The sequence below is a fragment of the Alligator sinensis genome, unplaced genomic scaffold (genome assembly GCF_000455745.1).
Source record: "Alligator sinensis unplaced genomic scaffold, ASM45574v1 scaffold235_1, whole genome shotgun sequence".
Classification (NCBI taxonomy): domain Eukaryota; kingdom Metazoa; phylum Chordata; order Crocodylia; family Alligatoridae; genus Alligator; species Alligator sinensis.
This window is the reverse complement of record NW_005842042.1, coordinates 14,586-24,614: the sequence shown is the minus strand read 5'-3', so window position 1 is coordinate 24,614 and position 10,029 is coordinate 14,586. Positions and strand designations below refer to the sequence as shown.

At 50.2% G+C, this 10,029-nt stretch overlaps 1 long non-coding RNA gene across 1 annotated transcript in view; it reads left to right on the top strand.

The window, feature by feature from the left end:
- LOC112550154 overlaps positions 1–9,742 on the top strand; it is an 87,871-nt gene extending 78,129 nt beyond the window's left edge. Inside the window, exon 4 of the long non-coding RNA XR_003093825.1 lies at positions 9,333–9,742. This is a non-coding gene — a long non-coding RNA (uncharacterized LOC112550154). The remainder of the gene's footprint in view (positions 1–9,332) is intronic.
- The last annotated feature ends 287 nt before the right edge of the window (positions 9,743–10,029 follow it).

The following is a 10,029-nucleotide window of genomic DNA, read 5'->3' as shown; positions in this document are numbered from 1 at the left end:
GACCAGCCCGGCCCCAGGCGCCCCAGGCCCCTTGGCCGGCAGCAGCTACCCCAAAGCCTGGGCCGGCTGCAGCTGGGAGGCTGCAAACAGCTGCTGCCTCCTCACCTCCAGCCCCAGCCCAAATGCGTACTGAGGAAAATGGCCTTGCATGCCATGCTCGGCAGGTGTGCCGGGGGTTGCCAACCCCTGTTTTAGACTTAGGTCAGCAATGTAGGAAAGAAGAAAATTACATGGAATTTAGATATTACTTTGAAGAGCTGGATTTGAGCTGCTGCTCTTCTTTTTGCTGGCTCATTTAATACCTTTTCCCTAAGCTATAAGGGCATTTAGTTATGCTTTCTCTCTCAGCAGTGGGTGATGTTCGTGCTACAGTACCGTAAAATTTGCTTGTACAAATGTACTGTAACTGCACTAAAGTGCTGTTTAAAGACTGTGCCAGGCACTTACCCAAGATGGTTTTCTAAAAATCCCTGTTATAGAGATAATGATCTGTGCAATTTTGCACAATGGCTGTGGTTGTATGAATGTGATCATTTTGCTACAGTACAGAGGCAAGTGAGATGCTCTCAAGTAAATTGTGCCCAAACACCTATTTTTCTCAAAAGCTCATTGCAAGCTTTCCAGAACATGAACTTGTACCAGCAGTGCACCAAGCACTCTGTAAGTGACAAGGAATTACAATTTCTACAACTTACTCAAAAGCTCTCACCATTCTTTCCACTATCACCATGAAAATATGAAATACAACCTTAAGTATGGGATAGCTACTTCTGCATCACTATCATAGTAATAAGAGTGAGTAGTCTTCTTTTAGCTCCCAGCCCAGGCAACAGAATAATATATTGCATGCAATGCCTGAGTACCCTTCATGCTTCCAGGTTTGAGGGCCATTAACCAAATCTAGGCCCTTAACCCCTTCCATATAGGAGAAAGCCTATTTTTATCACTTCACACCTCTCAGAACTGGAACCCAAGCCTGACTCCTCTCTCATTTGCCTTGGCTCCAACCTGCTGGTGTAGAGACCAGGAAGAAGAGGATGTGGTCAGCTCCATGGTGTGCAAAGCCTCTTTCTGAATCATAGGGCAGCCTTCACACAGCACAATGCAAATGGGAACATCTGCAGGCCCCTTGTTAAATATAGGATGTGTTTGTCCTTTCTTGTCTTGGAAATTAGGCCTGTGAGAAGTGGCTAGTATTGGCTTCGGATTTGGATTTGGCCAGTTCTGGGGACAGAGAGTCAATTCGGTGATTCGAATCACTGTCCTGAATTGATTCAGTTGAATCACACAGGCTTGTTCCCCCTCCTGGCTCTCCCAGCCCTGGCAATGGTTGCCCTGCCCGCCCCAGGTCCTGGCACTTTGAAAAAGAAAGCTCCAACTCACAGGTTCTTGCCTAGTGCGGGGGCAATCCCCGCTGCCCCCCACTGCGCCATGCCATGGCACCCGGTGAGTAGGGTTTTTTTTTTAAAGCACTGGGAGCTGGGCTGGGCAGCTATGTAGGGGCTGGGGGTGCAGGTGGGTTTTGGGGGGATGGGGATGGGTCCTGGTGGGGGTCCCCCATGGTCCCCTTCCCCCTCCTTCAGCCTTCCCTCCCCCACCCCCTACTTACCAGTGCCGAGTCTGGGTCCAGCTCACTGCTGCAGCGAGCGGGGACTGCCCGAATCACTGAAGTTCTCCAAATCTTTTCTGAATCAATTCAGTGAGCTTCAAATCAATTTGGACCTTTCAATTGGTCCCCTGATTCAATTTGGATTTGGAGATTTGGCCATGAATTGGGCTGAATCTCCTCTGAATTGAATTAGCACCTGAAGCTTCACACAGCCCTATTGGAAATGAAGCTCACAAGTGTGCTAGAATTTACCCGGGGCTTAGAGCAGTGATTCTTTTGAAAATTCTTAGCAGGTTGAAGGTAACTGAACTCAAGAAGAAGGCATAAAGCTTCCTCCTGGGTGGAAAATAAATGGACAAATGTTATGTTCGTGATAAGGCAACACCAGACCTACGTCCTCCAAGTTCTGATGAATCTCAACCCTGATATGTAGCACCCTCTGTGGCAGTCTTTAGCCTACATGTGGCTTTGCCAATTCACACCCAACACAATGGAGGTTGCAGAATGGCTAAACAGCTGAAACTTCCCTTCTAACTGGAGTGAAGTAGGGTGTAACAGGTAGTCACTCTGGGCCGCCCTCAATGTGGCCTACACACCTGTCTCTGGGGCAACCGCCCACCTACTCTCCTGCCATGCCTTGTTCTTAGTTAATTAATTAGTATTAATTAGCGGGAGGCTGCCCTTATACTGCCCTGCCACTAGGGGGTGTTATCTGCAGCTCCACTTCCTCCCCTACACCGCAGTCCACACCTTGCCGATGGAAATCGCTGTTGTCTCAGTTCTCTCGCTATTCGGCCCCTTACTGTTCCCCCTGAGCCTTCCTTCCTTTAATGCACGCTCCCTCTGGTGCTAGGGCTCCCTCCGGCCCTCTCTCGCTCTGTGCCCTCTTCTACAATGCTGCCCCCTCTCTGGGGCTCGCCACGCCCGCACTGGAGCTTCTCAATAGCGCTCCCCTCTCTGGGGTTTGCCATGCCCACACTGGGGCTTCTCAAACACCCCTCTCTGGGGCTGGGGCCTATGCACCCCGTGTGCTGCACCCGCTGGGGCTGGGGTCCTCACACTCCACTGTGAGTCCTGTATGAGGCCTCCTCCATCCCCTTATAGCCTCACCCAAACCACCGGTCTAACCAACAACAAAACACAAGCCCCTGGGATGTAACATAAATTGAAGCCGCCTGGCTAAAACAACATTGCTCAAGCATCTTAGAGCTGCCATACGCTGTACCTGAGGTCAGGCTTCTTCCTGTACCCTGGCTTAGAGAACTCCTGCCTTTCTGGCTGCTGGCAGGGAACCACCTCTGGCCTCAGCTCCTGGGCTTTATATGGGCCAGGCCCTGCCCCTTCTGGTCAGCTGACCTTCTTTGGTTGCCTCGGCAACCCACAGCTATGCTCCTTAGTCACTGCTAGGGCTCCTTCCCTAGGAGTTTTTCCCTCTTGAGGCACAGGGCACCTCAGTGCTCTGTGACATAGGGTTAGCACCTACTGCTCTTCAGCACGGCTAGAAAGCATCTCAGATACTATGGCTGTGAGTGTGGTATGAGACGCTGCCTAGATGTGGACAAAAAAACACTGGGCCATGATGTTCAGAACTGGGGACAGAGCCAGGGTCATTGGGTGATGTTCCAGTTTTAACAGTATAGTTAAAGCATCCATGCAGAGAGATGACCCTTGAGGTCCCTGTCAATTCCACAGTCTATGTGAGGGAGAGATGTGAGGGATGTAAATGACTAAAGCCTCAGGGTAGCTGTCATACAGCTAAAAGAATGATATCCTGTGGCAATCATCCATAGGTAAATTGTCTTGTTTTACAACCACTTGATTTGTACTAGTTCTGGAATTGCCCCTTTCCATTTCATTGAACATTTCTTTGCTTCTTACTTTATAAGGCTGGATAAGTAGAAGCTCCACCCTTGGGTCTGAGGGCTGCATGGGTACAGAGTATGAGAGTCTCAGTCCCAAAGCAGCAAAACAAGACACTGGAAGAGAAAGAGAGAAGTTAAATGACTTGCCCAAGGTCATAAAGGAGGTCAGTGTCAGATCCAGGAGTAGGAAGTACCCAAGCTTCCTGGCCACTGTCATCCCTTGTGGGGCATAGCCACAGAATGCAATAAAGTATCTGAGTGGTTTAAATTATTCTCCCCAGAGTATGTTGCTTTGCACTTGCTGGCACTGATTTCCACCTGCTGGAATGCTGGCTATTCCCCTGTCAAGGTTCTCACAGTCTTCCCTGGTCTTGACTAGCCAAAATAATTATGTCATCTGCAAATGTTACCATCACCCCTGTCCCTGGTTCAGCAACTGGTGCCTTCTAGGTCTGGGGGGGCAACCAAGGTCCCCCTGTGGCCGATCGCTGGGCTAAGGGGGTGTAGGGGGCACCCCAGCGTGCTCCCCGGCAAACCTGGAAGTGGACTGGAAGTACTTCCAGTCCACTTCTGGGCTTGCTGCCAAGCATGCTGGAGAACCTTCCGCGCTGCTGCGGGATGCTCCATCTGCCCCAGCACTGCAGCAAGCACGAGCCAGGCTGCTACCTTGAGGTAAGTAGAAAAAACCTTTAAAGCTGTGCCTGTGTCCAAATCGCTGATTCGCTGAATCAGCACTGAATCTTCAAATAGGGACAGTGATCTGAATCAATGAATTGAATCACTGTCCCTGATTCGGGCTGAATCCAAATTGAATAGGATCCATTTTGCACACCCCTACCTACTAAGTGTGAGCTGGGAGCCAGGATGTGCCTGTATGCATGGGATATATAGTGTTTGGTAGGGGTGGTGTGAAGCTTTGGTTGCCAATTCAATTCAGAGAAGATTCGGCCCGATTCGGAGGCTGAATCACCAAATCTGAATCTAATTGGCAGACCAAAAAAACCCTCCAAATTGATTTGGAGCCTCCAAATTAATTCAGAAAAGATTCAGAGATTTGGAAGGCAGTCTTTCAGGGGAACAGAACCTGAGAAGAGGGAGGAGGAGCAGGCGGAAAGATTGACATCTGTAGCTGGCCAGTGACTGTGATCTTTCCTTGACTCCCCTTCCAATCACAGTGCTCTGTGGGAAGGATGTAGAAACAGCACATAAGCCTCTGTCTGCAGCCTTTATGTCCCTTTTGTGATCTGTTTCTGCCTGAGCAACAGCATCTGAAAGGTACTGCTGGACTGGCTTGGCTTCCTAGTCAGTTTCCTGCTAGTTTCTGTTCTTGGAAAGGATTGGATACAGCTTACTAATTACCCTTGCTTAGAATACTTCTACTTATCCCTATCCAATCCATTTCTTTCAACTTATTCTTCCCCCAAAACCCTCTTATTTGTTCTTGTTATTTTTCCCCCCACACTAAAAGAAAGCTATGTTTTCCTTGGCAGTGTGATCCATCACTATGCAGGAAAGCACATACATTACACACACTCTCACACATACAGTACACAGAGAAGAAGAGATATTAATATTATTAAATGCCCACATATACAGTAAACAGAGAAGAGAGATTAATATTATTAATTACCCACAATTAGAGTAAACAACAGAGAAGAGATAATAGTCAGACACATACAGTAATCAGAGAAGGAGATATTAAAATGATTAATTACACACACATACAGCAAACAGCAGAGAAGAAGAGATAGTACTAGTCAGACACATACAGTAATCAAAGAAGAGATATTAGTCAGTTACACACACACACAGAAGAAGAGATGTTACAGCTGCACACACACACAGACACATTTTCTAGCACAGCAAAGATTAATATGAAGCGTGCTGGAAAGGCAGGTGCCAGGTCTTCTGGCAGGGGAGGGAGAGGGGCTAGATGGGGTAGGGGGAGAGCTGCATGTCCCTCCCCCCCCCAAACATAGATGCATCCTCTTTCCTGGAAACTATGAGTGTTCTGCTGCCAGTGGGAGCAAGGAGGTGGGAGCAGTACCTGTCCCTGCACCTGCACCACCTCCCCTAACACCAGAAACAGCCACCAGCACCAGAATGACAGTCTCCTCCATCCCAATTTCATCTCCCAGTGTGAGCCTCCCAGTCCCAGAGGAGAAGCTGGATCTGGAAGCAGGGGACCTGAGTGCCCTAGCAAAAGAAATTCTGGGGAACAAGAGGGAATCTGAATTAGTGCTCCACACCCTTCAAAGTTCCCCTAGAGCCAGGTTTCCTTCTCAGGAGAGCACCTCGGAGGAGGTTGAGGTTGAAGATGTGGAGGCAAGTGGCTCAGCTGAGTCAGGTCCTCCTGTTGTTGTGCCTCAGCCTGCTGAGGAGCGTGATAAGGTAGGATCCCCACCCTCAACCCAGAAGTGGGGGGTAGTGTAATGTGGGATTATTTTGAGGTGGCAGATGATCCCAAGTATGCTATTTGCCAGCACTGCTGAAGGCAGATCAGTTGGGACAAGGATGTGAAGCACTTCACCACCATGACAATGCTACTGCATCTCAGGAGGCAGCACCCCTTTTGCCTTGTTTCTCCTCAGCCTGGCACCAGTGGGGGCATGCCCAAAGGGAAGTCCCCCTCTTGCTCCAAAGCCCCCATCCCCATGAAGCAGAGGCAGGCCACCCTGGACCGGTGGGGGAAAGCCGCAGACAAAGTGGGGTGCGTTGCAAGGACGAGTGAGGTCACCCAGAGCACTGGGGAGATGCTTGCTCTGGATGGCCAGTCTTTCTCCTTAGTTCAGCAGCCAGGGTTCAGGCAGCTCATGGCACTTGTGGCCTCATCCTACCAAGTACCCGCATGCACCACTTTTAGCAGGACGGTGGTGCCCTCCCTGTATGAGGCATGCAGGAAGTACTTGAGGGAGGAATCATGCAAGGCAGGGCCGCAGGTAGCCTTGCACTTCACCTCGGCGGAGCCAATATGATCAAGGCAGTACATGATGCCAACTTTGCTGGCATCCGCTGTGGCACACAAGTTCCACTTGGTAGTCAGGGACACCTTGGAGGGGGACAGGGCTCCCAGTGACAGTGCCATTACTACCAGCTAGCTCATTTTGAAATGCAGGAAGGTGGTGAGCTACTTCCACTGGAACATCAAGGGGGACAAGATGCTGCAGGACAAACAGACAGAGCTAAGCATCCCGCAGCACAAAGTCATGCAGGCTGTGGAGACTCGGTGGAACTCCACATACCTGATACTGGAAAGGCTGGTGAAGCAGCAGAAGGCCATCTATGAGATGGCCTTGCTCAGGGATCAGTGGCCCCCTTAACAAAATGGTATGGGATACCATCTCCCAGATCTTGGTGGTCCTCAAGCTGTTCCTTGAGGCCACCAAGACCCTTATCGCTGGTAATGTCCTCCTTAGCCAGGTGATCCCTGTAGTCAAGGAGCTTGAGAACCAAATGGAGAAGTTCCAGGGGATCAATGGTCCTGGCTGGGGCAAACCACTTTCACCAGAGGTGCAGGCACTAGTGAAGCGGCTGTAGGATGGCATAAAAAAAACAGCTGGATCCCTTGTGGTCCTGTACAGTCCATATGCTGATGGGCATGTGCGACCTGAGGATGAAGGGAAGAACATGCAGCACCAAAACCCTTGATCACTGGCCAGAGGTGCTGGTGAACAGTCAGGGAGGCAGAAGGGCAGAGGCGAGGACACGTGGAAGAGGGGGATCCATTTTCCCATGCCAGCACTCCCAGCACCAGCCAGACACCTCCACATCAGCCACTGCCAATGTGGGCGAAGGGCATGGCTTCAGTGTTGGGGTCCAGATAAACCAGACCCCACCATCAGGCAGGTAGTGCTCAGGCCTTGGTGGCTGCCTATCTCACTGAGGACATGGAGCTGCTGCTGTGTGACCCCTTGGCCTACTGGGCAAGCTGCAGCCAGATGTGGCCAGATCTGGCCATGGTTGCCCGTGAACACTTGTCCTGTCCACCGACCAGTGTTCCAAGTGAGAGGGTGTTCAGCATTGCTGGGGGTGTTGACACACCCCATAGCACCTCTTTGGATCCTGGTTTGGTGGAGCAGTTTGTGTTCCTCAAAGTGAACTTCCCGCTGCTGGGGTTCCCCAAGCTCCACCTGCAGATGGAGTAAATGCACTTATTTCCTTTAAAAAAAAAAAAATTGTAATGCCTGGCTCTCAAACCTGGAGGTGGCACTCACTGCATCACCAGCCAGCAGGGGAAGAACATGTCTCTGCTGAGCTCCTATGCCAGGACAAACTTGGAGATATGGGCTGGGATTATGGGGAAGGAGGAGGTCCCAGGCCCTGGGCATGACCTAAAACTTTACCCTGCCAGGGTCAGGAGGTCTGCTGGGTCAGCCGGTGGCATGGCAGCCTCAGGAAATGCCAAGACCGAGGACCTCCCTGGTAAAAGGTGGGTAGGAGGCACCTTTTAACCTTCAGCCGCCACACGCATGCACAGTCCTGGATGGGGAAAGACCAGACCTGTAAGATCTTTGAGAGGCCTGAGGCTTGCTGGTTGCAGTGGAGTTGTGAGGGTCCAGGTGAGCTTAGCTGCCTGGGATGCCATCTGCGAGGCATGGGCTTTGGGGTTTAAAACACTTTGTCAGGCTGAGGAGGCATCTAGTTGGTGTGTGTGCTCTTCCTGAATGGAAGGAATAGTAAAGAAGCCAGAGGCTGGCAGGCAATGCAAGCAAGAAAGCCAGTTAGTAAAATTGGAAATGAAGGCATCAGGGGGTGAGAGACAAGCTGGGGTAGGGGGAAAGAGAGGTATAGCAGGTAAAAGTGGAGAGGTACTGGGGGAGTAGATGTCATGCAGGATGTAGTGCAGGAGTGGGCAAAATACAGCCTGCGGGCCAGATTCAGCCCATGAGGCTATTCTAACTGGCCCACGGGGCCGCTAAAAAATTTAGAAAATTAATATTTATCTCCCCTTGGTTCCCATCAACAATGACAGGAACCAGGGGCAGTAGGACCCAGAGGAAGCCCTGGTGGGCTCCTGCAACAGCAGGGCCCACCTGGCCCTGCCCCCCACAGCTGGAAACTCCAACAGGGGCTTCTGGCATGGGACCATGTGGCTCCTCTGGTGCCAGAACCTCAGGTAAGGAGGTGGGGGGAGGCCAGGGGAGGACCCTGGGCAGGGAAGGAGCCTGGGGAAAAGCTGAGTGCAGGGAAAAGCGGCCCCTTCCCCACCCTGTGCCCAGCGTTCCCTGTTTGGTGGAATAAGCCTAAGTTGGCATTTGGGGCAGGGGACTGGCTGGAAGAGGTGTGGAGTTGTGGATAAGGACACTGTCTGTCTGATTACTCCTGTGCTGAGGAAAGCAGAGGTTTCTTGTGATCAAGCAGAATTGCATTAGAGGTCCTTGACTCGATTGCAAATTCCTTCTCCTCACTGGAAGAGCCTCCAAGACCTTCGTCTTGGCTGGCTTCTGGGATCGTGAGGGGTAACAAAACATGATTCCATTTTCCCTCCCCAGATGCCTAGTTAACAATAAGGGTCTCCTCTGGCTTTGCAGTTGTTTGGGAAAAGCAACCACATGGGAAAAGTTAGACCCCTTGGGGGGCCTTAATGAGAAACATTTGGCACAGGGCTGCATGTACTAAGACTCTGCGGGCAGCACAGAAAGCACTACTTAAAATAACCATCTCCAAATGTGTTCTTCTCCACTTTAAGTAGGCCGAGCCCCTGGTACAGCTACACCTTAAATCACAAACAGCAGTACATGCCCTAACTCTGACTGCACCAGCACAGCTATCAGCCAGCCTCCTAGTGGCTGACTGCCATGTTTCCAATTGGTTTCTATTTAACAATCATGACGAAACCTTGTATTTCCTTGTTTACTCAGGACTCCAAGGGCAGGATCTAGAGAGCCCAGTGCATCTTGGATTGCCAGAAGGGTAAGATGGGTCCCCTGTGACGGCCAGAACCAGAGGGATTAATAAGCAATAAATAAGTGCTTCTTGGAGGCATTTGGTATTTTGCCTAACAGGTAATATTAGCTAATATAAAGCTTGTAAGTTCATAACCTGCAAATGTAACTTGTCTGTCATAAGTTTAACCAAAATGATAAAACTAACTGTTCGTATTAATTGTGGAACTGACTGGGCCCCAAAGGCGAAGCCGTAGCTGCAAGTTTAGCTGACCTAACGGTTTTTGCTCAGGGTTCAGCCTTGATGATAAAAACTGGATCCAACTGCCTGGCATACCCAACATATTCCAGGAAAGCACGTCCCAAGAAAACATACTCAGAGAAACCTAAAAGGGTTGGGTTTAGGCAAAGTAATGTCAATTTCAAACCTAAAGGTGCTGCATTGTGATTTGCTTATTGGATAAACCCAAGTCTAGGTAGTAAGCTTTTATGATAATTTTTAACACCTTTCAATCCCATAGGGTAACAGCTATAGGGCAAGATTGTGAGTGGCTCTAAAGCCAACAGATTAGCATAAGACTAGGTATAAAAAAGCGTGTGTCAGGTGACCAGTAGGAAGGAGGGAACAGAACGGTCATTGCTATTCCAAGCCCGGACTCTGGACTTCCGGTAT